The sequence below is a fragment of the Carettochelys insculpta genome, chromosome 16, assembly GCF_033958435.1.
Source record: "Carettochelys insculpta isolate YL-2023 chromosome 16, ASM3395843v1, whole genome shotgun sequence".
NCBI lineage: Eukaryota > Metazoa > Chordata > Testudines > Carettochelyidae > Carettochelys > Carettochelys insculpta.
The window spans coordinates 38,363,304-38,387,953 of NC_134152.1; the positions used below are offsets into that span (position 1 = coordinate 38,363,304).

The window sequence follows — 24,650 nt, forward strand, 5'->3', positions numbered from 1 at the left end:
AGTTCCTGGGGGTTCGGTCCATCAGTGGCTGTTAGCCAGCATGGGTAGGAACAGTCTCCCTCACCCCTGTTTGTCAGAGGCTGGAAATGGATGACAGACGAGGGATCACTCAATTATTCCCCATTCTGTTCACTCCCTCTGGACACCTGCCATTGGCCACTGTGGGAAGACGATGCTGGGCTGGATGGACCTTTGGTCTTGACCTCAGGATAGCTGTTCTTAAGGGAGGCCGCTCCAGCAAATGCCAGAGCCAAGAGGACAACCCAAGCATCCAGGCTGGCCTGCAGAGCTTGTCCTGCTTACACCACAGAGGCAGGGGCCATGGGGAGTTGTCCTCCCCCAGGAATTGTCTGCCCCACTCTCCTAGCTATTGGTAACCACAGCAGAGCTGGAGCTCTCATGTAAAAGTAAGCCAGCCTGCTGAGTTGCTGCTGTGTTTGTGGGGAGAATACCTTGCTCTGTTATTATGCAGCCTTTGTTATGGGGAGATTGATGTGGGTTACTGGATTGGGAGTTTTATCACCTGAATGTTTCCCACTTACCTTTGGAAACAAGCGGCATGTTGATTTATTACCTCGCCAATAAATAGAAGTGAGAGTTCAGTTCGCTGCCTTGGAAGGAATGAGCATGTAAGCAAAATATTAAAACTAAGAGAGCCTTAGTTTTACTTTAACTGACCCTTGATTCTCAACGTAATACCCCTCCCGTGTTGCTGCTCCAACCTTTGATTTCTGTTGGAGAAGTGTCTGTGCTTGGTGATTCATTCTGTCCTGAGGCAAAGCACACACTGTAATTGGTTTTTAACTTCCGGGAATGTCAAAGCCAGGATTGAAAATGTACGTATCACACCACCAATTCACTGCTGGCTCAAGTAATAACGTGCAGAAAGGAAGGCAGATTTACAGCGGTAGAAAAATGTAATCAAATTTTGAGCTGGAACGCAGTAAGTCCAATTACTCGTTTTCATTTGGAAGCTTGTTAGATAAATGGTATCGCCTGAACTGTTCCCAAATCGTTTCCTCCTGTCTCTGTGCTACTGAGTGGTGCACGTGGCTGGGGGGAGCAGAGTTCTAGAGGTTCCTACTGTGGTCATGGTCCGGCTGGGGCATAGTGGCAGTACTGGAGTCTGTGAGGTGCACGTCGTGCAGGGGGTAGGTGTGAGCCCGACAGCTGGTGTCTATCTTCGGGGATGAGCCTTTCACTTGCATTAAGGAAACATTTAGAAAGGGGGGCCCCTGCGTGGCTCCAGTGCTGTGCTACTGGCCAGGCTCTGGAAAGTGAAGCTAGTGCGAACTGCACGACTGTTATATTGAGGCACAGGCTGCTTGAATCATTGAGTGGCAGAACCCAGGCGCAGTGTTTCCTCCCATCTTTTCCAGCCACATCTAGAACAAATTTTACATGCGCTGAGGACTGTGTGAATGTGCACCACTGCTAGAAACACAAAACCCAGCTGCAGGTGCTCTGCTGATTAGCTGGGTGGCATCTGAATAGCTCTTGAGTGACTCCAATAGAAAGCTAACAGGGAACACTACCCAGGGTCCTGGCTTCTCGGTCATTTCTCTAATTCCTCACCCCCTTCTCCCCATTCCCAGTCATGCTTCTGCCTGCCAGGCCATTGCTTCATTGCTGGACCCCACCCACTGCAGGGCATGACAGGGGAGCCGGATACCAGTGCTCTATGAGACCCACCCACTCCATGGTGTGACATGATTGAGGAGATATCTGAGCCACTAGCTGTCATCTTTGAAAAGTCACGGAAGACTGGAGGGATTCCAGAAGACTGGAAAATGGCACAGCTAGTGCCTGCCACTAAAAATGGAAATAAGGACAACCCAGGAACCTATAGACCAGTCAGCTTAACTTCTGGGCCGGGCAAGATAATGGAGCAAATAATTAAGGAATTAATTTTCCAGCATCGAGAAGGTAATGAGGTGATAGGTAACAGTCAACATGGATTTGCAAGGAACGAATCATGTCAAACCAACCTGATGGCTTTCTTAGAGGGGGAAAAAGCCTTGTGGCTAAGGGGGAAGTGGTAGATGTGGTATAGCTAGGCTCCAGTAAAGAATTTGATACAGTCTTGCGTGACCTTCCAATCAATAACCCAGGCTAATACAATTTAGATGGGGCTATGATAAGGTTGGTGCATAACTGGTTGTATAACTGTTCCCAGAGAGTTGGTACCAATGGTTCACAGTCAGGCTTGGAAGGGTGTAACATGGGGTTCTGCGGGATCAGTTTTGGGACAGTTCTCTTCAATATCTTTATCAATGATTGAGATATTGGCACAGAGATTACACTTACTAAGTTTGCAGATGATACCAAGCTGGGAGGGGTGGCATGTGCTGTGGGCGTTAGGGTAAGAATTCAGAATGATCTGGACAAACCGGATAAATGATCTGAGGCAAACAGGATAAAGTTCACTAAGGGCAAATACAAAGCACCCCACCTCAGAGGGAACAATCAGTTGTATGCACACAGAATGGGAAGTGACTGTTGTGATGGGGTTCTGGGGTCCCCCAAGCTCTGCACCCTGTTCGCAGGCAGGAGAGACTCTCACTCAGCAGAACAGCGGGTTTATTAGCCGACAGGACACAGCGTCGTACAGAAGAGTCAGTACAGCAGGCAGAGACAGCCAGTCCAACCCATGTTGGGGAGAAGAGGCCCCGAGGGGCCCCCAGAGCTGGGGCCTTGCCCCCTCCTTTGTCTCTCTCTCAGCCCAGACTCACTGCTTCCCAACTCCCAGTTCCAATTCAAACCCCTCAGGCTCCACCTCCTCCTTTGTCTCCAGTACAAAGGTGTTACCTGGTCGTCAGGGTTACCCTCAGCAGGAGCCCCCCACCCTCTGTGAGCCACTCACACACACACAGGTATCCCCCACTCCATCACATCTCTCCTCCCTTCCAGACCGAACTGAGCAGGGTCACTCTGCTGGTGACCTGGGGAAGTTCGGGGCCCTCCCCTTGTGACAGAGCATCGGCTGTACCCTCGGTGTTCCCCTTGATGTGTACCATCTCCATGTCATAATCCTGCTGGGGGAGGCTCAAAGTCAGGAGCTTGGTCTTGGCCCTTTTCATGTGATGCAGCCGGGCAAGTCCCTTTAGTTCCCTCGGGTTGGTTGGTCTCCCTGCTTCGGTCCATCAGCCACGTTCTCAAGTCAGGCAGGCAGAGCCCATACAGCTGCTGCAGCACCAGCAGGTTAAACAGTTCTTTTCTGGTCTGGGCCCTGCCCCGTCTGCCCACCAGGCCATACAGCTGCTCTGGCCAATGTTGGGAATTCAGTTACAGTCCAGTAAAGGAAGGTACAAATGCTTTCCACCCTTGGCATTTAGCCAGACCACCAAAATGGTTGTGTGCCTCAGTTTCCCCTTCCATGGCACACAGTAGGTTTGGAATGTTCCTCCTCATGTGAGAGGTTGCAAGACTAGTTACAGGAACAACAGTGACGTTTCAGAATTAAACTCCTTCAACGTACAATTCATGCTTATACATCAATGTCATCATGTTACACGGCGCTTTCCAAACATTCAGTACATGGTGCAATTCTACAACTTTTGGTAGCAGCACCCCTTGGTTGCAGCAGTCAGTGTGAGTAACAAGAACAAACACATTGCACCTGTACATTTACGTTGCTCTTTGGTAAACCACAACCTTTGTGTAACCTCCTTGAGAATCTGGTATTTTGGGCTAAATGGCTGAGGCCTTTCTTTGCACCATCAAGTTCTAATCTTCTCTCTTGCCCCCTGGCGTAGAAATCTGATCTCTCTGGGTGTTCTCTCCCTTCTAACAAGAGCAGGGCCATTGATGAGCTCAGGGAGCCTGCCTAACCCCTCCCCTTACCTGGCCCTGCAGATTTCCATGATGAGCATCTGATGAAGTGAGTCTGTGCTCATGAAAGCTCATGCTCAAAACTTTTCTGTTAGTCTGTAAGGTGCCACAGGACCCTTCGTTACTGTTACAGATCCAGACTAACACGGCTACCCCTCCGATACTTGTCCCCTCCCAGCCCGTCTGGAAATTTGCAAACCAAACTGGTTTCTAAAAGTTGTTTTGTGAGTCCCAGAGGCAGAATCCACATGAAGGAACCACATGGAGGAATCCCTGTTTATTGCTTACGGTCCCACCAGGCCCAAAGCTCTTTTGTCCTTCCACCACCAACTTCTGCCTCCTCCATGGAATCAAAAGTGGAGTCCAGTATAAGAATATAAGTGTTTCCACCATTTGGAGATGGAGAATTGCTGGCCCTCTCCTGCATCCTACAGAGACTGACTGTGCAGCTGTTTTACTTGGTTCTCACAGGGCTGTTCACTTTCCCTGATAGTTTTCACTTTACTTGGACCAACTTCCAAATCCTGAGACACTTTTACCCTGCCTGCTTTGGACCCTTGCAGAGCACAGCCAGTGGTTTCACACTCAGGCAGGTCCTGGCCATCAGGAGCTGAAACAAACTTCTCCCCAGGCAAAGGGCTGCCCTGGCTCTTACAGACAAGCACCTTTCCTTGTTCACTCTCCTTCACCTCACTCCCATTTTCTGCAGTCCCCACAGACGGGTCAGGAAAAGTTTCAGGGAAATTCTCTTCCTCAAGAGCTCCCCCAAACAACAACTCACCCCTGTCTGCCTCCACAGGGGCACTGCTCCCTTGAGCCACAACCAGCTCCTGGGGTTCACCTACACCCAGGATCACTTCTGGCCCATCAGGCAGATTTCCACATAATCCCCCTCCAGGCAGACAGCTGGTACCACCGGACAGAAGGTTAGGGTCCCTTTCCTCCCTTCTGCTACCAGCTCCTTTATCTTCATCAGTTAGCGTAACTCCATTGCCCGTCTGTTCTTCCTGTGTCCTGGCGAGAGGATGACTCTGGTAGGACAGAGTCCTCTCACCCTCTCCCAGTGACACCTCAGCATCAGGCAAAGAACAAGCACCAGAATCGTCTGGTCTCTGGGATTCCCTGATGATACTAACTGGATTAGACCGAGTTAAAGCATCATTCCCCCTGAGAGACACAGAGGTAGGCCCACTTCCCATCTGGGCTTCAGCTGCCCTCAGATCCAGCTCTGGGATCTTGGCCCCATCTCGAGCCCCCACAGGCTCAAACAAAGGAGTCACTTCCCCGGAAGCAGACGCACCTTTCTTGCACCAAGGACCAGCGTCCTTATCAGGGACACCACTGCCCATCCCAGAGCCATTCCCTCTGCTCCAGCCCCCATGGCTGGATTCAAGGTCACACCTGGAATGCTCTTTCCTGGTGGTTCCCTCTCCAGCCACCCCAGGCTGGGGAATCCTCCTCACGCAATGGACTAGTTTCCTCCTTGGCACCTTTTCCAAATGCAGGCTCTGCTCTCTCCCCAGGCTGCTGCTGCTGTTCAACACAGACAGACAATCAGAGACACGCTCGCCTTTGTCCCAGCCCCACTGGCTGGTCTCCACACACGCCCAGATGAAGCAGCTTCTCTCACAGACAACTTGCCACTCCCAGTGGACAAGCTACTTTCCTGCACAGACACACAGGCACCTTCCTCGGCCCAGGCCTGGAAAATTCTTCTCAGATCTGTCTTGGCCAATAGTAGAGATGGGTTGGAATCGCTCCTTCCCTCCTTGAGCTGCGGCAGGCCACTCGGTTCAGAGCTCCATGCAGTCCAGGGTTCCCTGCCCCGATCTGGGCTTACCTCTGCAGGAGTTTCCTTAACCCTCAGTTCTGCCACTGCACATCCATGCTGCCTTGTCCAGCTCCTTTACTCTCGATTCGGTTTCCAGGTGCTGCCACTTCACAGTGGAGTTGCTGAGCGTGGTTGCAGGCTCTCAGGCTGATGCCCTCTGCACCCCACGATTCCTGGAAGAATCTCTTCAGTGTGCCAGACTCCTTGCAGGTCACACGCTCCCCAGGGTTAGGCCGTAGGCCCCTCCACCTCCTGGGACCGACTCCAATTGACTCCCAGGAGTAACCCGTCCTCGGGTGTGACACCCCCTCTTGAGGACTACGACTGCAGTTGCTCGGGTTCAGCTGCAGGCCCCTCCACCTCGGGGAACTGCACCTCACTGCCCATCAGCACACCTGGGTCTCACTAGCCCCCCCCGCATTCTTCCTCCTGTGCCCCACTCACTTACTGCTGGATGCTCCATCCTCAGGGTGCCATACATCCCACTGCTGACACCAGTGTGATGGGGTTCTGGGGTCCCCCAGCAGGAAAACAGCGGGTTTATTAGCCGACAGGACACAGCGTCGTACAGAGGAGTCAGTACAGCAGGCAGAGACAGCCAGTCCAATCCATGTTGAGGAGAAGAGGCCCCGAGGGGCCCCCAGAGCTGGGGCCTTGCCCCCTCCTTTTTCTCTCTCTCCCTCAGCCCAGACTCACTGCTTCCCAACTCCCAGTTCCAATTCAAACCCCTCAGGCTCCACCTCCTCCTTTGTCTCCAGTACAAAGGTGTTACCTGGTCATCAAGGTTACCCTCAGTAGGAGACCCACACCCTCTGTGAGCCACTCACACACACACAGGTATCCTCTACTCCATCACAACTGTCTAGGAAGCAGCACTGCAGCGAGGGATCTAGGTGGTCATAATAGCCCACAAGGTAAATATGAGCCAGCAGTGTGATGCTGTTGCAAATAAAACAAACCTGATTCTGGGATGTATTGACAGGAGTGTTGTGAGCAAGACAGGAGAAGTCGTTCTGCTCTGCTCTGCTCTGCTCTGCTCTGCATGGCTTAGGCCTCAACTGGAGTATTGCGTCCAGTTCTGGGCCCTACATTTCAGGGCAGAGGTGGCGAAGCTGGGGAAGGTCTAGCAGGGCCGTCCCTAGGCATAGTCTGAATATGCAGCTGTCAGTAGAGCACCATGGTGCCCCAAATTAAGTGGTGCCTTATGCTGCATATGGCCAGTGCTGGCCAAGGACAGCGCTGGCTCAAGCCACCCCAACCCACCACTCATGGACCCTCCTCCATATCCCAGCCACTTTGGCTCAATTCCTGGTTCCTCCACTCTGCTACCCAGTCACCCCTTAGCCCTACAGTCCTCCTCCCAGCTCCGGCAGCCAAATGCCCCTGCTCTGACCATCTCCCTGGCTCTCTGCTCCAACCACCAGCACTCGTGGCCCCAAGTCTTGAAGCTCTGGCAGGCTGCACCCTTCTGCTTGTTCTCCCACCAGCCTCCTGGCCCTGCTCCTGCCCCAACAGCACTGAGCAGAGGTGTGGCCCTACATCTTGGTGGAGGATGAGTGTGCAGGTGTTCAGGGCACCTGGAGTCAGAAGGATGGCCCTGCAGGCCAGAGAAGAGCAACAACTATGAAAGGTCTAGACTGTGACCTACGAGGGACGACTGTTTAGTTTGGAAAAGAAACGACTGAGACGGAACAAAACAGCTTTCAAGTACCTGAAAGGGTGTTACGAGGAGGAGGGAGACAATTATTCTCCTTAGCCTTGGAGGGTAGGACAAGTACAAGAAGCAGTGGGCTTAACTGCGGCATTAGGAAAACTTCCTGTCAGGGCAGTTAAGCACTGGAAGAAATTGCCTGGGGAGGTTGTGGAATCTCCATGCTGGAGATATTTAAGAGCAAATGAGACAGACATCTAGTGGGGATGGTCTAGATGGCGCCTAGTCCTGCCATGAGGGCAGGGCACTGAACTTGATAACCTCTCAAGGTCCCTTCCAGTTCTAGTGTTCTGCAGGATCTGGGCCCCATAGTGGTCAGAACCCCGCCCTCTCTGCATGGCATGTGCTTGGGGGCTGGGTTCACAATCCCAGGCTGGCCTGGTGCAGCCAAATGGAGGCCAAGTGGCCATGCATGGAGGAGCTGGTTCCCAAGAGGGAAGTGAAACCCAGCTCGTTCCCAGGCCATGCTGCTCTGGGTTGCAGGGACATCCCTTGCAGTGCTGGTGTGAGGAAGACGGTGGCATTCAGAGCCCTGCACAAGAGACGTGTTTGCCATATGTGCTATCTCCCAGTAATTCCCTCCCAGTGTCTGTGCGCCCGCTGTGCGTCCCAGTACAGCTCGGTCGGGGCTCGGGCCACCTCCTGGCTGCCCCTACGCAATGTGTTGTAGCTGGGAGAAGTTATCTATAACTGCCAAAGCAAGTGGCCTTTGGCTAGTGCTGCCCTGGGCCTGGCTAATCGCTCAGTGCTGCCTGAACAGCTCAGGCTCACGTGACATGCACTCAGATTTAAAAAAAATCCCCTAATGCACTGTGAATGCCAAATAAGTAATTGATTTTAGCCAATTAATGCCTGATTAAAAACTAATAACCCTCCTGCCCCCTTCTTATTACTGAAAGACCTCCAGCTATGCATTAGCTTAACAAATGCTCAGTCCATGTTCAGCATGCCTGCTGACTCTGGACTGAACCCAGAGACACCTCGTTCATCAATAAACTCCTCCACCGCACTCGCCCATTAAGCCTCAGTGTCGTCCATCATTATGGGGTTTTTATGAGCAGGAAGACAGAACTTGGGTTGTGGATTGTACTTCCCCAGGTCTATGGGGACAACAACCAAAGAGACTGCCCCAGCCCGCCCCACTGCCAGGCTGGAAGGGTGTAACACGGGGTTCTGCGGGATCAGTTTTGGGACAGTTCTCTTCAATATCTTTATCAATGGTTGAGATATTGGCACAGAGAGTACACTTACTAAGTTTGCAGATGATACCAAGCTGGGAGGGGTGGCATGTGCTGTGGACGATACGGTAAGAATTCAAAATGATCTGGACAAACTGGAGAAACGATCTGAGGCAAACAGGATGAAGTTCACTAAGGGCAAATACAAAGCACCCCGCCTCGCAGGGAACAACCAGTTGTATGTGCACAGAATGGGAAGTGACTGTCTAGGAAGGAGTACTGCAGAGAGGGATCTAGCGGGTCATAACAGACCACAAGGTACGGACCACAACTTCCCATGGGGGTAGACCTACAAACAAAGGAAGCATTTCTTCACACAATACACAGTTGGCCTGTGGAACTCCTGGCCAGAGGGTGTTGTGAAGGGCAAGACTGTAACAGTGTTAAAAACAGAGCAAAACAAGCCGACCAACCTAACAAACACACCAACGCCCCCCACCCCCTAGGTAAGCTCAGGGATGGCTCTGGGCCAGGCTGGGCGGGGAGGGTGTCCCTCACCTCTGTTTGCCAGGGCCAGGAATGGGAGATGGGATGGATCACTGGCTAATCGACTGCGCTGTTAATTCCCTCCAGGCACCTGGCACTGGCAGACAGGGTCCTGGGCTAGCTGGACATTTGGGCTGACCCACTCTGGCTGTTCTTGGCTGGTCCAGCAGGAGATCTCCCAGGGCTGGGAGCTGGACGTCCAGAGAACGTACTGTGCTCCCCATAGGGCTTGGCTGAGCTTGCTGGGCATATCTGCGCCCTGCACATGCCAGGAGCTGGACTCCCAGTCCCTGGGGCTCTCAGGGGGCCTCTCACCAGGAACGGGCCACTAGGACTGATTCTTATGCTCAGTCCTGGAGCCTGTTGCCACGGCTGTAGTGCTGCTGTGTCCTCCCACTGGGTTCTTGGAAGAGCTCGTCTGGCCCATCTGCCTTGAGTGACGCTACCAAGAAGTGGAGTGTCTGTGCCCAGAGATGTGTCACTAACCCTTCGGAGCAGCCCCCGGTGAGCCGGCCCAATTGGACAGTGCTCATGCACAGCAGTGGAAGGGCGGCAGCCTGCGCAGCTTGCCACTGTATGGCCTGCGCTGTGCCCGCAGCCTCCGCTCATTGCGTGCACTGTCTGAAGCGCTGAAATGACCGTCCTTCCTTCTCTGAGCCTTTACATAATGCACCTCCCTCCCGGCCGGTCGAGACGTCCAAGCGACTTTCCCATCTTGCTCGCAGGTTTGCATGTTTGTCTCCAGCAGCGGGAACTGTCGATAGAGCCAATTCAAAATGGTCTTTCAAGTACAGAGCAGTTGGTCTCTGCCTGTCAGCAAAGCTGCATGGGGGACGCTAGGTACAGCACAAGCCACTGCTGAGCCACTGGTTTGAACCTCTGCTGCTCAACCGTGGGGCTGTGAGGGTGGAGAGGCCGAGACACTGGTAAGAGAGGGAAGGGGCAGAAGCCCAGGAAAAGCCCTTTTGGTGACTAGGTAAGAGTGGGGGGCCACTCTGTTAGCAGCTACTGTGCAGCTAAATGGACCACCTGCAGAAACTCAAGGGGCTCAGCACGTAAAGCTCTGAGGTTCAAATGGCCATGGCCCTTTCAAGCGGCTGGGGCTGGAGCTGGGGCTGGACCCAGGCTGGTTGGGCCCAGGGTAAGGGTGTGGCCCATGCAGAGAATTCAGATCCCACTTCTTGTTTGGAGGGTACACCAGTTGCAGGTATTCGGCTCTGGCATTTGGGGCCGGGCCCAGTGCTGCCACTCCCCACCTCAGTCTGTCACTCTGAGCCAGAGGCTCTGGGGCTTTCAGAGCAGACAAATGAAACCAGCTGGGACCTTCTCCCACCAGCCAGCGGTGAGGGCTGTGCTGTTCCGAGAGAGGGAGCCCCTTCGTGGGCCAGGCAGGGGAAGGAGGCCTGCTCCTGAACCTGGGTGCTGTGTAGTTTATTGGGTGGATCGCTACCCAGCGCTCCTGTCTGTGCCAGGGCCTGGTGTTAGTATGTTCATAAATACTCCCATGAAGGAGGCAGCGCTGTTGGACACCAGTTGTGTGACTCCCCAGCTGTTCCAGTGTCCTGCTTTACAGGTGAGACCTCCGGGCTGCAGCAGCGACTTCCTGCGCCTGGGCCAGGTGCCGGCCCCAAACAGGTCCAGCCTCTGGGGACGTGCCACCCTCACCCGCGGCATTTCCAGCATGAGCAGTTGGTGGTTTGCTCGTGTTTCTGCCAGCCCTGCCTTGGCGAGTTCTTTGCAGCCCCCTCCCCCCAACTCCTCTACCTCCCAGCCAAACAAACTTTGACTTGGGTGACAGCAACGCCTCACCTTGGAGGTTTAAAGATGTAAAACCCTTAGCAGATCAGCCCCCCCCAAGCACAAACAAACGTACAAATAAAGATGTAACAGGAAATACGGTAACTGCAGTGGGACCCAGACATATGAGCCAAATTCAGCCCTGGTGCTCCATATGCAAATTCAGGGACTCGGCTGGAGCTGCACTTGTTCACCCAGAGCTGTATTTGCCCTGCCTCTCTAACCAGCCCTGGGGCTAGATTTGAGCTCCCCAGGTGTACCTGGTGTGCGTGTCAGAGCTGCTGAAGCCAGACAAAAGCCAAGTGTGTGTAGCGTCCTTGCTCATTCTGTCCTCCACCACATTTCAGCAAGCTCCTGCCCGGCTGCAAGGATGCCACATTCCAGCAAATTTCATGATCCACCCTGGAGGCGGGAACTTCGCCACGGCAGTCACTGAGGTGGGAGCAGGAGGGATCCCGGCTGCTCTTGGACTCTGCAGTGCCTGACTGTGGCCAGGGCCTCGCTGTGCTCTCCTCAGGTAGGTGGCACCTCCGGCAGCACACCTTGGAGGTCACTTCCAGCGCTTAGGGGCCAGTCCCTGCAGCATGCCCCTGCCTGCTTTGCAGGTGAGGCCCAAGGGGGTTGCAGCCTGCCGAGCTACACACCCAGCTGTTGGCATTCCATGGGGCTGGTTCACGGGCTGTGCTCTGCAGCTCGGGGGCTGGTCAGGTCTGTGCCCTGACTCTCCAGGGGAGTTTGCAGGGGGGTGAATGGAGCTGCTGGATGCTACTGGCTTTGCAAGGTGGGCTGCTGGGGAGAGGCCAGGTGAAACCTCTGAGGGGTTTAATGCTGGCGTGTTTAACGTGACCATGTGAACAGCTGCCTTCCTGAGCGTGCGTTCATGCTCCCGTGCATTGTGTCCCCGACATGGCTTGTGAGAGCAGGCCTCGCGCGGCCTCCTGCTGGCCTGTGACCGCCGAGGAGCAAGGCAAGGCAGCGGGGTGGGCGGCATCTGACCTGAAGGCTCTCAGGCCTTGTTCGTGTGGGTTTGCTATTAGTGCTCTGGCCAGAGCGACAGAGAGAGCCACACCACGAGGGCGCCCCATAGTACCGGCATTAAAGCGTTCTTGGCTGGGAGTGCTGGCATTGCACTGACCCGGCTAGCTGAATAGCTCAGAATCCAGGCTAGGCCTGAGGCCACAGCCCTGCCACCTGCAGTGGGTTCCAGAGCTCACTCTTGGCATTTCTTTACCACACACTGGGTTGGGTGTGGTTCATGGGAGCCCTATCCTAGAACAGCCTCCAGGGCTCTTCTGTCTCCTATTCAACTAGCCAGGCACTAAGACCAGGGTGATCTGCTAGCACGTGTGAGAAACCAGGACACTTCTATGGCTGAGGACAGGTGGGTGGGTGGGAGGTAGTTGACTATACAAGACTGATCACCCCAGCTAAACCTACATTTGGGAATGTTGAAGACAGCATCTAGCGTGCGTTCTCCTGAACCTCTCAGTGCCCAAGAAACGGTGCTGGAACTCACAGGAGGAAAGCAATGACATGAAATGAAACATCAGTGAAGCAAACACCTCCTGTCTAGACCATCTAGTTTGATGGCTCTGCCGCCTGGTTCAGACTCACTCTTACACCGCTAGGTTTTAAATATAATCCGAAGTAAGCCCAGGTGTGTGTCGAGCGACCTGACTCGAGCTGTTTATGGCTTTGACATCCCAGGCCAGGGCACTGGTGTTCTTTATCAGCTGAAATGAAATCACTTATTTGAACCAGTTTCCTGCTTGGCTGCATATCCAAGTTCATTTGCACCTGCATTTCCCAGGGAATTAAGCCCTGCCAGTTGCACTAAAGAAAATATAAAACCGTGTCATTGTTAAACCCGACACAAATGTGTCCCATGAAGTTGCCTGGACAGAAGTTGCTGTTCCTTGTAGGGACAGTGTTTTGAATTCCTCTTGCTAGGCCTTGCCAGGCCAGGGAAAACCAGCCCCAGCATGTACCTGTGACTTGCAGAAAACTACAGGGCTCCCAGAGAGGCCTGGGCTTTGGGACATTTCTTACAGCCCTGTGGGACTAGACGTGGGAGCTGACGTTGGCCCCAGGTGTGCTCTGGATCTTACCCAGGCCTTTGCTGCTCAGCACGATGGCTCTGCTGTCTGCTGGAGCAGCCAGCTGGGGCGGCGCTAGCCCTGCTGGCTAGATTAGCTGTTCCGTCTGGCCGGAGCCTGCAGGCCTGTGCCTCCATGTGCTGAAGAAAGGGAAGATGTGAAATGAACCCTCTATTGCACGTTCTTCAGGCCGCCACCTTCTCAGCTGGCTACTTAGAATTAAGCTGGGCAGGTATGTGGATGGATCGCTCCGTCACAAAGGGTTTGTGAGTTTTGCGGCAGCCAGTGAAGGCAGCCTCGTCTGCTACCAGCCCACCAGAGCAGCCTGTGGTGCTACGCTTCCGTCCCTGTTGGGGAAGTTGCCGAGTGACAAGAGCTGTCAATTGAATGGCACCTCTGGGACTCTGGGTGCCGCTGGGCTGTTTGGGATGCTTTCAAAGGGCAGCAGAAGGCCAGGTTACTGTGCGCTTTGGTCTGGGGGCCCTGGCGTGGCTGCGTTTCGGTCTGGGGGCCCTGGAGTGGCTGCGTTTCGGTCCAGGGGCCCCGGAAGTGGTGCATATCGGTCTGGGGGCCCCGGAGCGGCTGCGTTTCAGTCTGGGGGCCCCGGAGTGGCTGCGTTTCGGTCCAGGGGCCCCGGAAGTGGTGCATTTCGGTCTGGGGACCCCGGAAGTGGTGCACTTCGGTCCGGGGGCCCCGGAGCGGCTGCGTTTCGGTCTGGGGGCCCCGGAAGTGGTGCATTTCGGTCTGGGGGCCCCGGAGCAGCTGCGTTTCGGTCTGGGGGTCCCGGAAGTGGTGCATTTCGGTCCGGGGGCCCTGGAGTTGCTGCACTTTGGTCCGGGGACCCCACAAGCTGCGTGAGGTGGTGTTTGTCAGAGAATTGTTTGAAACAAGCCGCTGACTCCTGAGCGCAGCCTACGACTCTGCCTGGCTGTGTGGGGGGGGACCAGCAGACGGCTGGCAGGCACCCGCTCGGAGGCAGTTAGCCAGGCTCAAGGGAGAGCCCACAGCTCACTGCTGCGCACACCGTTGGTTTCCTGCGAGTGGCAGCGGCGGGGCTGTGCCCGTGAGCACTGGCAGAGCTACATGTGTCTGTCAGGAAGTGCGCTAGGCCTCGGCGCAGCTCCCAGCGATGCAGGGCCTGAGCCGGCGCCGTCTGCTCTGCCCGCCTGCTCCATGTTCATTAGGAGGCCCTTAGCAGAAAGGGAGGCCTTTTGCACTGGGGCAGGGAGGGAGCAGAGGAAGCCAAATGCTGTGTGTGTGCGCGTGTGTGTGTGTGTGCGCGCGTGTACGTTCACTGGGGCAGGCAGGGAGCAGAGGAAGCCAAATGCTGTGCGTGCGTGCGTGCGTGTGTGTGTGTGTGTGTGTATACGTGTACTGGGCCAGGGAGGGAGCGGAGGAAGCCAAATGCTCTGTGTGTGTGTGTGTGTGTGTGTGTGTACTGGGGCAGGGAGGGAGCGGAGGAAGCCAAATGCTCTGTGTGTGTGTGTGTGTGTGTGTGTGTGTGTGTGTACGTGTACTGGGGCAGGGAGGGAGCGGAGGAAGCCAAATGCTGTGCGTGCGTGTGTGTGTGTGTGTGTGTGTACGTGTGTGTGTGTGTGTACGTGTACTGGGGCAGGGAGGGAGTGGAGGAAGCCAAATGCTGTGCGTGCGTGTGTGTGTGTGTGTGTGTGTGTACGTGTACTGGGGCAGGGAGGGAGTGGAGGAAGCCAAATGCTGTGTGTGTGTGTGTGTGTGTGTGTGTGTGTGTGTACTGGGGCAGGGAGGGAGCGGAAGAAGCCAAATGCTCTGTGTGTGTGTGTGTGTGTGTGTGTGTGTGTGTGTGTACTGGGGCAGGGAGGGAGCGGAAGAAGCCAAATGCTCTGTGTGTGTGTGTGTGTGTGTGTGTGTGTATGTGTGTATGTGCACTGGGGCAGGGAGGGAGCGGAGGAAGCCAAATGCTCTGTGTGTGTGTGTGTGTGTGTGTGTGTATGTGCACTGGGGCAGGGAGGGAGCGGAGGAAGCCAAATGCTCTGTGTGTGTGTGTGTGTGTGTGTGTGTACTGGGGCAGGGAGGGAGCGGAGGAAGCCAAATGCTGTGTGTGTGTGTGTGTGTGTGTACTGGGGCAGGGAGGGAGCGGAAGAAGCCAAATGCTGTGTGTGTGTGTGTGTGTGTGTATGTGTGTATGTGCACTGGGGCAGGGAGGGAGCGGAGGAAGCCAAATGCTCTGTGTGTGTGTGTGTGTGTGTGTGTGTGTGTACTGGGGCAGGGAGGGAGCGGAAGAAGCCAAATGCTCTGTGTGTGTGTGTGTATGTGTGTATGTGCACTGGGGCAGGGAGGGAGCGGAGGAAGCCAAATGCTGTGTGTGCATGCATGCGTGTGCGTATGTGTGTGTGTGTCAGGCGGCTGGGGTGCCTGTGGAAGGGGAAGCAGGGCTGGAGGGGAGGTGTGCTGGGTAGCAAACAAGGGAGCAGTTCGCTGGAGGGCGGCAGAGGGCGGCTGTTCCTGTGTGGCGTGTCTGTCCCACCAGCCGCCGCAGGGCTGGGCCCGGCAGCACCCGGCAGAGTGCAGCAGCCCAGCGGGAAGTGGTTTGCAGTGCGGGTCGCTGGCGCCCATGACACACTCTACTCCTGCTGCCCTGCCTGCTGTAGGTCAGCGTGGGCAGTGGACTGGAACCAGACGGGGACAGGGCAGGGGTGAGCTGTGTTTGCTGAGCACTTTCCTGCAGCCGCCGAAGCTCTGAGCAGCCCTCTGGCCCGGCCCTGGCCCCCTTCAGCCCGGCTCCGCCTGGCTCCAGGGCTGGGGAAGTCTGGGGCTGCATGCTGGTTGCTGGTGGACAGGTGTCCTGCCCCATAGTGGAGGCTCTTGGCTCCCACGGGGCCCCGGGCAGCTGGTGGAGGGCTGGGGGCTTGCCAACCCTAGCCTTATGTTCACCCACCGCCCCTATCACCGACTCCTAATTCGCTGGGTGTCTGCTTGGGCTGTCGCCACAGAACCTGCCTGGATCGGGGCCGCGGGTGCACAAACTCGGCCAAGTGCCCAGCAGCTCTCCAAGAGAAATGTTTAACTGCCGCCCCGGCTCCAGAGCCCTCGCCTGTGCTGGGCCGCTCCCATCTCCCAGCAGGCAGCTAACATGCCCATGCCTCGTCCTCCCGGGCTCAGCAGGAGACCTGCTGTTGTTTGCTTTGCGTGTGGCTGTGCCAGGCCTGGGCTGACCCGGAGATGGGCGTTTGGACTCCCTTCCGGGGCAGGCGCTTGCTTGGTGGGAGCCACGGCTGTGTTACAGCCAGCAGGGACGCTGCCGTGCTGGGCTCCGGGGGCTCTGGGACCAACAACGCCCAGGTGCGGGTGGGCACTTCCGAGAGGCACAGGCCACTGCCCAGCTCTCCGCCTCCCCCGTGCTTGTGCTCAGAGCCCCTTCTCTCTGGTCTCTCCCACACTGGCCTGCCTTTAGCAAGTGCCAGCGGAAGCCCCTTCAGCCGGTGTGGTGGGGATTGTGGGGCTCTTCTGCCGTCCCCTCCCTGTGCCTGCGGTGAGCAGCTCTGCCCCTTCAGTGGCCTCCAGAGGAAAGCAAATCTTTGCTCTCTGCAAGGTGCTTCCTGCCCCAGCTCGGGGCACCCAGTCTCAGCTCCCTGCTCCTTGGCTGTGCCCGTCGGGCGGGGGGAGACCGTGCCGCGTCCACCAGAGAACGACTGTTTCCTCCGCTCTGGAGCCCAGACCAGGAAATTAGGGCACATGGACAAAATTTGAGGAACCTGAGCAAAATTTCACCTTTCTGATTTTTTGCAGCACTTGTGGCGCTCGGCAAAGGGGCTTGGGGGCTGTCGTGTGTCTGACCCCCACTCTGCCCAGGCTGAGCCAATGACGAATGGAAAGGAGGTATTGGAAAGCTAGTAGAAACCAGCAGGTGCTCTGCCCTTTGTCCGATGGCCCAGAGCAGCTGCCTGCATCGTCCCTCAGCTGCTACCTCCTGCTTTGTGCTTTCACTTGGTTAGCAGAAAGCGCCACCTCCTGCCAGCCCTGCACCCTGACACTTCCCCTGATGTTTCAGTGTGGGTGCCAGGGCCCGGGGGCTCCTGCCACCTTCTGCGGCAATGTGCAGGTTGGGTGGGGTGGCTCAGGTATGACGTGGGGGCAAGGCTGCCTGGACCAGTGTATTGGGGTTCAGGGGTCCCCAAGCTCTGCACCCCATCACTCAGCAGGAGAACAGCGGGTTTATTGCCAACAGGGCACAGTGTCGTACAGAAAGTCAGTACAGCTGGCAGAGACAGCCAGTCCAATCCATTGTGGGGAGAAGAGGCCTCGAGGGGCCCTCCATGCCGGGGCCTGGCCCCTCCTTTGTCTCTCTCTCTCCCAGCCCAGACTAACTGCTTCCCAACTCCCAGTTCCAATTCAGACCCCTCAGGCTCCACCTCCCCCTTTGTCTGCAGCCCAGAGGTGTCACCTGGTTGCCTTGGTTACCCCCAGTAGGAGCCCACCCCCGTGAGCCCCCCCCCACGCACAGACCCCCCACTACAACCTCCTCACCTAATAAATTATTTTGTTAGTCTCTAAAGTGGGCTGCTTTTTTGTCCCCACTGCCTCACGTGCAGAGAGAAGGGCTCTCAGGATGGCCTGGTGGCTCTCTGTCTCCTGATGTCCCCCTGCCAGGGTCAGCCAGCCGCTTGGGCTGACACCCAGACACTGGCCATGAACCCTGCCGTCAGGGCCATCTGCCCCGCACATGAAACTGGCTCCCGGATCAATGAAGTCCTCAGTGGCTTGTCAGCTCTAATCTGCTCGGCTTCCTCCGTAGGGCTTTGGCTGTTTTATCAAACCTAATCAGTGCTCCCAGAACTCTCACTAACAAAACCCGCAGCTGCAGTATTTGTTCCTGAGCATCAGCTCAGCGGCCAGGGAGGGGCGGTTGAACCCCTCTCATTTCACTGAGGCGCTTCTGAAACAGGGCCCCATCTAATTGGTGCTATTGCTGACTTTGTGGCTAGTTCTGTTGTTTTACAGCACCAGGGCTGGGCTTTCTATTGATTTCATAGGTTGCTAATGGCTTTTTTTTTTTTTTTGGTACAATAAGAGGCTTTTGTGGCAACAACTTAATCCAGTCACAGAGCGGAGTGAAACTGCGCCGCTTACTGCTTTGATTTCCAGGACGTGATTTGCTTTAATAGGAGAAGTAGTTTTATCTAATGCCCCTAATGCTCTGATATTTTTATGGCACGCAGGATTCTAATTAAGCTTTGTGACTGTATCAGAAATGCACCAGGGACAGAAGCTGCTGCGGGTGCGTTTCACACTGGTAGGCTCCGATTCTGCAAGCTGCCATGGCGGGGAGGGCTGTCTTACAGGGCTGGCACCTTTGCCAGCTGTCACGCCAAGCGGTGGGCGGTTCAGCATGTCCATCCAGCCTGGCAGAACTCTGAGTTGCTAAAGAATGGTGCCATACCCTGGCACAAGTAGCAAATTTCTCTTTTGGGCAGAGTCAAAGCTTGGTTTCCTCCAGGGGTTTGAATTCCCCCTTTATTTTTGTTGCAGAAAAATCTCTGCTTTTCCAGTGAAGTGTCCAGCACTGGGGCTCAGAGAGCAGCATGAACTTCCCTGCATGGGGCTGGCGAGGCAAATGCTGCCATGTGGGACCTACATCTGGCGAAAGCCACCGGCAGGCACCCTGGGGCAGGTCTGCCCCCTAGGAGGCTGTCTGGCCTGGGTGAGGGAATGGGCCTTGTGCCAGCTCCAGGCTGAGCTCCGCTGCTGTGTGACTGGCTCTGGGCGCTGTGCCAGCAGGGGCACTGGGGGGTGCACTGGCCATTCCTGAGTGGGTGGCCTGAGGCAGGAGGCGCCAGCCCCACAGGAGTGTCCCAGGGCACTGTGGGGGCTGTCGGCAGGCCGGAGGATGGGCCTGGTGGGGCACCAACTTATCTCTGGTCAAGTCAGTCCTTGGGAGCAGCAGCCTGACCGTCTGCCAAAGACAGTCATAACGTTGCTGCTTTGCCATCCCCACTCCTCTCCTCTCCCCGCCTGTCTCTCCCCAGCCCCTTCTCTCCACGTCCCTGTCCAGCCCCAACTCTGCAGCATTTCGCCCTCTGCCCACGGGGTCACTCAGCCTTGGCTGGGGACAGAGCTTCACTCAGCTGGGTGCCCCGCTGGACTCTCTCCGCCTGGCTGGCGAGCCGATGGCTCTGTCGGGGCAGTCAGTGTCCCTCGGAGGAAGGGGGCGCTCTGCTGCTCCACAGACCCCGCTTGGTCACTGCGCAGAGGGGCTGTGAGTCTCCTCGCTGCGGGCAGGGGCGGATGGGGCAGGGTCTCTGGGGCTCTCCTCGCTGCGGGCAGGGGCGGATGGGGCAGGGTCTCTGGGGCTCTCCTCGCTGCGGGCAGGGGCGGATGGGGCAGGGTCTCTGGGGCTCTCCTCGCTGCGGGCAGGGGCGGATGGGGCAGGGTCTCTGGGGCTCTCCTCGCTGCGGGCAGGGGCGGATGGGGCAGGGTCTCTGGGGCTCTCCTCGCTGCGGGCAGGGGCGGATGGGGCAGGGTCTCTGGGGCTCTCCTCGCTGCGGGCAGGGGCGGATGGGGCAGGGTCTCTGGGGCTCTCCTCGCTGCGGGCAGGGGCGGATGGGGCAGGGTCTCTGGGGCTCTCCTCGCTGCGGGCAGGGGCGGATGGGGCAGGGTCTCTGGGGCTCTCCTCGCTGCGGGCAGGGGCGGATGGGGCAGGGTCTCTGGGGCTCTCCTCGCTGCGGGCAGGGGCGGATGGGGCAGGGTCTCTGGAGCTCTCCTCGCTGCGGGCAGGGGCGGATGGGGCAGGGTCTCTGGGGCTCTCCTCGCTGCGGGCAGGGGCGGATGGGGCAGGGTCTCTGGGGCTCTCCTCGCTGCGGGCAGGGGCGGATGGGGCAGGGTCTCTGGGGCTCTCCTCGCTGCGGGCAGGGGCGGATGGGGCAGGGTCTCTGGGGCTCTCCTCGCTGCGGGCAGGGGCGGATGGGGCAGGGTCTCTGGGGCTCTCCTCGCTGTGGGCAGAGGCGGATGGGGCAGGGTCTCTGGGGCTCTCCTCGCTGCGGGCAGAGGCGGATGGGGCAGGGTCTCTGGGGTTCTCCTCGCTGCGGGCAGGGGCGGATGGGGCAGGGTCTCTGGGGCTCTCCTCGCTGCGGGCAGGGGCGGATGGGGCAGGGTCTCTGGGGCTCTCCTCGCTGTGGGCAGGGGCGGATGGGGCAGGGTCTCTGGGGTTCTCCTCGCTGCGGGCAGGGGCGGATGGGGCAGGGTCTCTGGGGCTCTCCTCGCTGCGGGCAGGGGCGGATGGGGCAGGGTCTCTGGGGTTCTCCTCGCTGCGGGCAGGGGCGGATGGGGCAGGGTCTCTGGGGCTCTCCTCGCTGCGGGCAGGGGCGGATGGGGCAGGGTCTCTGGGGCTCTCCTCGCTGCGGGCAGGGGCGGATGGGGCAGGGTCTCTGGGGCTCTCCTCGCTGCAGGCAGGGGCGGATGGGGCAGGGTCTCTGGGGCTCTCCTCGCTGCGGGCAGGGGTGGATGGGGCAGGGTCTCTGGGGCTCTCCTCGCTGCGGGCAGGGGCGGATGGGGCAGGGTCTCTGGGGCTCTCCTCGCTGCGGGCAGGGGCGGATGGGGCAGGGTCTCTGGGGCTCTCCTCGCTGCAGGCAGGGGCGGATGGGGCAGGGTCTCTGGGGCTCTCCTCGCTGCGGGCAGGGGCGGATGGGGCAGGGTCTCTGGGGTTCTCCTCGCTGCGGGCAGGGGCGGATGGGGCAGGGTCTCTGGGGCTCTCCTCGCTGCGGGCAGGGGTGGATGGGGCAGGGTCTCTGGGGCTCTCCTCGCTGCGGGCAGGGGTGGATGGGGCAGGGTCTCTGGGGCTCTCCTCGCTGCGGGCAGAGGCGGATGGGGCAGGGTCTCTGGGGCTCTCCTCGCTGCGGGCAGGGGCGGATGGGGCAGGGTCTCTGGGGCTCTCCTCGCTGTGGGCAGAGGCGGATGGGGCAGGGTCTCTGGGGCTCTCCTCGCTGCAGGCAGGGGCGGATGGGGCAGGGTCTCTGGGGCTCTCCTCGCTGCGGGCAGGGGCGGATGGGGCAGGGTCTCTGGGGCTCTCCTCGCTGCAGGCAGGGGCGGATGGGGCAGGGTCTCTGGGGCTCTCCTCGCTGCGGGCAGGGGCGCAGCGGGAGGGCTTTCTGGGGCTCTACGTGCAGGCTGGGTTTGCTCCCCCCCCGATGGCTTTCTGCATGTGGAACGGGGGTGCAGCTGCGGCGGAGCTGCGTGTGGGACTGGGCAGGGCTCTCAGGGAGCAGCACTTCTAGCACCAGTAAAGCAGCTGGACGGATCCCCCCGTCCTAGAAGACTGCGACTAGGGCCTCGTGGACAGGCAGCCCCATGGGGGGAGCTGGGCCTGCTCAGGCCTTTGAATTCAACGTGTAGGAGATGGCTAAATGGATTATGACTGGAACGATTAAAGGTTAGAAATTTTCCTTGTGTACTTTATGTAAATGAGGCCTAATGAGGTTTCCATGATTGCCTCTCATTAGCTTTACTGCCCGGCGTGCTGATTTATAGCCATGCAGCCTTGGACGGATGACACCCCCACGCACACAGTACTGCTGCCATTAAAACGGGATTTTTTAATGAGTCTGTGGGATTCAAATGACCGACTAAATGTTGAATAAAGAGATTCCAGGGGTGAGAGATGAACATGCAGCGTCGCTGGTACCGTCTCTTCTCCCAGCCCCAGCCCCTGAGGCCTTGCCCCGAACACTGCTGCTCAGTCACTCTGCCCTGGGCTCAGGAGGTGAGCGCTGGGCAAGCAAGGGTGTGGCCGGGAGTCACAGGCGCTGGGTACTAAAACCCCCAGGCCCATCCTTCCTTTGGGCTGGGAATTGCCCTTGGTCTGGGGATCAGCCTAATGACACCCAACCGCTCCCTGAGGGACCAGAGCGGAACCTCTCAGCCTTGCGCTTTAATTCTGCTCACTCTGGGCCTGGCAGCAGCCAAGCTCCTCGTCTCTGACGAGACCTGTGGCCAGACTTTCCAGCGTGCTCAGTCCCTGGCAGCTCCTGTTGCTTGCTGTGGGGATGGGGGTGGGGGGGTTGGTGCAGCTCTTGGGGGAGGGATGAGGTGCACTGCTGGGCGCTGAGCGCTTCTGGCAGCCTGGCCCTGTAACTCTCAGGCAGGCCGTGCTGAATGGGGCTTGGCTTTGGGAGGGGAACACCTGCCCTGTGGAAACTGCTGGCTTTTCCCACGCTGCTGACTGGTCTGTGTCAGTCCAGTTAAGAAGGGCCATGTGACTGGCTGATCCCAGCCACGGGGAAGCCGAAGCACAATATAAACCTGACAGATCATTCGTCTCGCACAACAGACGTGTTGCACGAATGACAGTAGCTCCAGATTTCCCTGTGCACAGGCAGAAGGCCTGGCCTGAGCTGCCACCTGGCTAGAGAAGCGGAATAAAGGAATGTGCGAAGCTGGGAACTGGATCAACCGCAATTTAAAGCCCCTTGTGACGTGAGAGGTTATGGGTTCAGAGGGGCGTTGAGACAGGGCCTGGTGCACAGGAGAGGCTGGCCACGAGGAGGGTGTACTTATTGGCAGGGATGGGGCTAGTTTGGATGAATATTTCCTAGACAAGTGCAAGCAGAGGAGGGAAGTCGACTAAGAAAGGAGTCAGAAAATCTGTGAAGAGGAACATCCAGAAGAAATGTGTAACAGCGCCCAGAAAGCGCCCAGGGCATTGGGACAGAGGTGTCACAATGACACATGCATCCCTGGGTTCAGAGCCCAGACTTTCCCCGATACCCAAAACACCTAGGGCTTGCAGAGGGAAGCAGGCCTGTGCATGCCGGGGTGTGTGCATGCACACAAAGGGTGAGCACCTCCACTCCATCCCACCCCACAGGTCCAGTTTCTCTCCCATCCTCCCTGCTGCACTGTGCAGGGGGGGAGCCTGCAGGGCACGATGAGGGAACCCAAGGCACCCTGGGAGCTGTAGTTCCTTGGCCAGCTTTCCCAGCATGACCTTGGCCACTAACGAAAGGAAAATAACAATAATAATAGGAGACACACATCTCCTAGAACTGGAAGGGACCTTGGGAGTTCATGTAGTCCAGTCCCCCACCCTCTTGGCAAGGCCAAGCACCACCCCTGACATCTATTTGTCCCAATCCCTAAATGGCCCCCACAGAGACTGAACTCACAGCCCTCGGTTTAGCAGGCTAATGCTCAACCCACACGTCTTAGACACAGCTGTGAACCTCCTGTCGCAAAGAAAAGGCTGCTGTTACATGAAACCTGTTTCATCACCACTAGGCAATATGGAGCCTTCACTGACAAAGTCTGACGCCAAAGACTGGAATATTTTTCTCTTACTTATGATTTTACAGCAAGAGCCCAGAAGGCGCTTCCCGTAAGCCTTCACTACTGTACAGACTGCTGGTACGTTACAGTGCAACCATGTCACCAGGCACTGCACCCACGCAGATTCTTCATTGACCCCTCAGGCACATGCATTGCATGGCTATTTTGCACTCCTTTATTTTAAAAAAAAATTGTGGTCCACACTTATGCCCCCCGAAGTTCCTGGGTATGGCCTGGGAAGCTACATCATAGTGCCCCCCGGGCTGCCTCCTGCCAGGCCAGGCCCCACCCACCTCCCTGCTCCCAAGCATGCTCAGACTGGGCATGCTCAGGGCGAGCCACTGCTATGAGAGAGCCATGTGCAGCTGCCCCTGCCTGGGCCGTCGGCTCATAGTGTGGCTTTGCTGCTAACTTTCCGCAGCTGCTGGGGAGGGCTCGGCCCTGGCTCCCGGTGCTACTGCATGAGGGCAGCCAGGTGAGCGTTTCTCCAGCTGAGCGCTTGTGCCCTGCCGCTGCAGCCCTGCAGGCTGTGCAGCGAGAGCACCAGCTGGAGCACAGTTGTGTGGTTTTCCTTTCAGCTGTCAGTCAGCTTGAGGGTCCTGGGAGTTTGGGGAGGGCTGTGGGGAGAACTGCCCCCTATGCCCTTCCGCAGGCTCCAGCTCCACCTGTGCTGTCCTTGTAGCTCCTCCAGCTTCACTCCAGAGCCCCTGGTCAGGCTTCAGCAGGGGGCTGGGGTGCAGTTAGTGGAGTCCCAGAAGTGGCAGCAGTGGCTGTGTGCGCTCTGGGGGTGGTGCTGGGCTGTGAGACGCTGCATGCCCAGTGCCCTGGCTGCAGCAGGCCCTTTGCTGTGGAGGGGGCAAGGGGGATGCCCTGTAGGCTGAGGCTGTTGTCATAGTAACTTACCCAGAGAGCGAATCCCGTTCAATGGGTGAAATCCCACAGTGCACCTGTGAGCCGGTCTTGAGCCTCCATCATCCCAGCCCGGCGCCTGCAGCTGAAAGCCACAATCTGCAGTGTAATTCTCCGGAATTAACCTGCTTCTTGCTCCCACAGGGTTCTCCAGTTGCCCCCCTCTTCTCCCGGCCCTGCTCACCATCCTCGAAGGCCTGATTGCCCACGGCAGCTGCTGGGGCTGCAGTGCGTCGCTCCCCTGGGGAGATGGTCTGGCCTCCTGCAGAGGCTGGCAGCGTGCAAGAGGTGAGCTGGCGGAGGGGTCAAGGCACCTGCCAGCACTCTGCAAAGTTGGGATCTGCTCAGTCTTGTGCCGACAGTAGAGGTGATGCCCCAGAGATAAGGGATTTGCTCTCTGTGGTGTTACGGAGGGCTGTAATGGGAGGGTGGAGAAGGGAGGTGCTCTGCTGGGATCG

General features: G+C 57.5%; 1 long non-coding RNA gene across 1 annotated transcript; it reads left to right on the forward strand.

Moving 5' to 3' along the window:
- The first annotated feature begins 836 nt into the window (after window positions 1-836).
- Window positions 837-24,398, forward strand: LOC142021632 (uncharacterized). Its single transcript, XR_012647723.1, has 3 exons — window positions 837-943; window positions 11,242-11,411; window positions 24,337-24,398. It is a non-coding gene; the product is annotated as an uncharacterized LOC142021632 (long non-coding RNA).
- Window positions 24,399-24,650: the final 252 nt, after the last annotated feature.